The 2,694-nt window shown below is 43.4% G+C and overlaps 1 non-coding gene across 1 annotated transcript; it reads right to left on the bottom strand.

The window, feature by feature from the left end:
- Positions 1-1,254: 1,254 nt before the first annotated feature.
- trnas-cga (transfer RNA serine (anticodon CGA)) lies at positions 1,255-1,336 on the bottom strand. Its single transcript has one exon. It is a non-coding gene; the product is annotated as a tRNA-Ser (tRNA).
- Positions 1,337-2,694: the final 1,358 nt, after the last annotated feature.

The following is a 2,694-nucleotide window of genomic DNA, read 5'->3' as shown; positions in this document are numbered from 1 at the left end:
AGATGGTGAGAAACGATAGACCTTGGAGGAGCAAAGGGATTGGAGACCCTTGTTTCGGAGTCATTCACCGTCAGTGGAAATATCCGATTACTAGTTTCTCGTTCTCAACTTCCAGGCTGTCATATCAGAGGCGACATTCATTCCTCCAGTCCATTGTCTGGGCAAATCTCTCCAATGAGCTGCTGTAATTAATTGAAAAATCGATTCCCTTGCGGGCAGAGAAGGGCTATTCGGTCCATTAAGTCTGCACCGACCCTCCGAACGAGCATCATACCGTTCCCGTACCAGCATCCCCGAACAGGCGCCGGCATGTGGCGACTAGGGGTTTTTCACAGTAACTTCATTTGAAGCCTACTTGTGACAATCAGCGATTTTCATATTTCATATTTCATTTCATACCCTGTCCATGCCCTGCCCATAACTCCACCTAATGTCTGGAAAGTAAAGGCCTAGTAAACATGGCCCATCCAACTAAGCTGCAGATGGTTGAAGTGTGGAAGGTAGCCGGTGCAGTCCCACTGCCTGCTCGCACCTCGTTCTATTCATCCATTAGCCTTTGATTTGAGCAATAAAATGATATCCAGACATTTTGCTCATTCGTCGGCGAGACCAGCGGCCATTAAGAACGGCAGAGAAGTCTTGCCGTTCGACACATTTTCACGAAAGTTCCTTTGACATTTTTGTGTTTTACACCACCTCACAGCTTTCCATGTAAGGCATAACTTATGACAACGAAACTTGCGTGAATTTGTAAATTGCATGAGTAAAGGAAGACACGTTGTCATCAGGATTCGAACCTCCGCGGGGAAAGCCCAATGGATTTCTAGTCCATCGCCTGAACCGGCATAGTGGGGAGCACCGCGGTGTTCCCGGTGGTTAACCAGCGTTCGATTACCGGCCATTGTTGCGCCAATTTATTTAGAAATTTATGCGAGCTGGTCAATTTCAAAATAAGAGAACAAAAAGATCTAACAAATGACAGGCAAAAATAAATTTGAAGCTTTGTTATCATCGATTTTCACAATTCTGGTGCCCGGTGAAGTTAATATGAACGTTACTGAGGTTGTGAAACTATCCTGACAAATAAGAAAATTCAGAGCGAAAGCAGAATGAGAAAAAGGAAGGTTCTTCTGTCATGACACAGACATTTAATCCGAAACATTGAATGAACAAGAACTTCAAATTGATACTTAGACTGACATCGTGTTCTGCAAACAGATTGTTCCAAACGGAATAATGGTTTCGGATCATAGCCGCTGCGAGTAGTGTTCGAACCTACGCGGGGAAACCCCATTGGATTTCGAGTCCAACGCCTTAACCACTCGGCCATTGCAGCTGACAGCTCGCTTGTCGAAAGCATTGTAAAATGCACTCCAGGTATTGCAGTAATGCAATGAACGGTGTCCCAGTCTTTATCTGGGAAGGGTAGAATTAACATGGAAAAATACCATGAGATTTGGGGCAACGCCTTGAGCTGCACGAAAATCTCACCTACCATAACGCACTGTTCTACTTTTGTGTCACAATTATCAGTTGCAAAGGAAATATGCGATAAATTGATGTTTTTTGAATGGACCAGTACAGAACTTCCCAGTCTCGGTCAAAATTAAAGTAATGGAATCGAAGAATCTTACAACACAGAAAGAGACCTGCGCAGACCGAGTGGTCACGTGATGACTGGGTTATCAGGAAGTTCCACCAGATTTCTGTGTGAAGTGACCGCAGCAGGTCTACCACATGGACTCAACGTTAAATTCCTCGACGTCAGACGCCGTTTCCATCCGCTGCAAAGAGGAAGCTGATGTTTTCTCCCTGTCAATAATCACTGTCAATATTTCCATTTCAGTTCTGTTTTTGATGATACCCTTTTTCCCAGATCACAGAAAATACACGGAAAGCTCCAGCTGCCGGACATGGTCATTTTCGATGTCGCAAAAGTCCTTCACATTGAGAGCCGTGAAGATTCATGGAGCATCATCCTCAAATTTAGCTGCTCACGGGCATGTGTCATATCCTCTGCCTGTTCGGCATTCACATAGAGTCAGTGATCCTCACCAAGTGAATCAACACAAACCCGGCTCAATAAGAACTGCAGACAAACAAAGGGTGCGTCATAGCACCAATTTTCTTTTCCATTTTCCTCACTACAATATTGTACATGTCACCCAGCAACTTCCCGACAGGCCTGGAGATAATCAAAGGAACGACAGCAAATTGTTCAAACTACAATCGTTTTCATTAGAAAGTCAAACACTATCTTCAGACATTGAGCTCCAGGCTGGAGGCAAAGTTTGTGTGGGTGTTCAATCAGAATCTCAGAATCAAGCAGATTCAGCACGGCTTTATGAAGGGAACGTCATGGACGACAGATTAATTGGAATTCTTTGCGGCGTTAATCACCAGGATAAATAAAGGAGACCCAAAAGGTGTAATATACTTGGATACCCAATAACGCGTTCGACAAGATGCCACACATAAGTTAACTTAATAAAATAAGAGACCATGGTTTTCTGGCTAATATATTCGGACGGTCTCCTTGGATTTTATTTTGTATATTGTCACGTTCTCCAAGGTACAGTGATATGTATTCTTCTGCGAGCAGCTCAACAGATCATTAAGTACATGAAAAGGAAAGGAAATAAAAGAAAATACATAATAGGGCAACACATGTTACACAATGTAACTACATAACAC

The sequence above is a fragment of the Scyliorhinus torazame genome, chromosome 24 (genome assembly GCF_047496885.1).
Source record: "Scyliorhinus torazame isolate Kashiwa2021f chromosome 24, sScyTor2.1, whole genome shotgun sequence".
Classification (NCBI taxonomy): Eukaryota; Metazoa; Chordata; class Chondrichthyes; order Carcharhiniformes; family Scyliorhinidae; genus Scyliorhinus; species Scyliorhinus torazame.
Note: the sequence above shows the minus strand (reverse complement) of the source record. Positions and strands in the feature narration are given on the sequence as shown.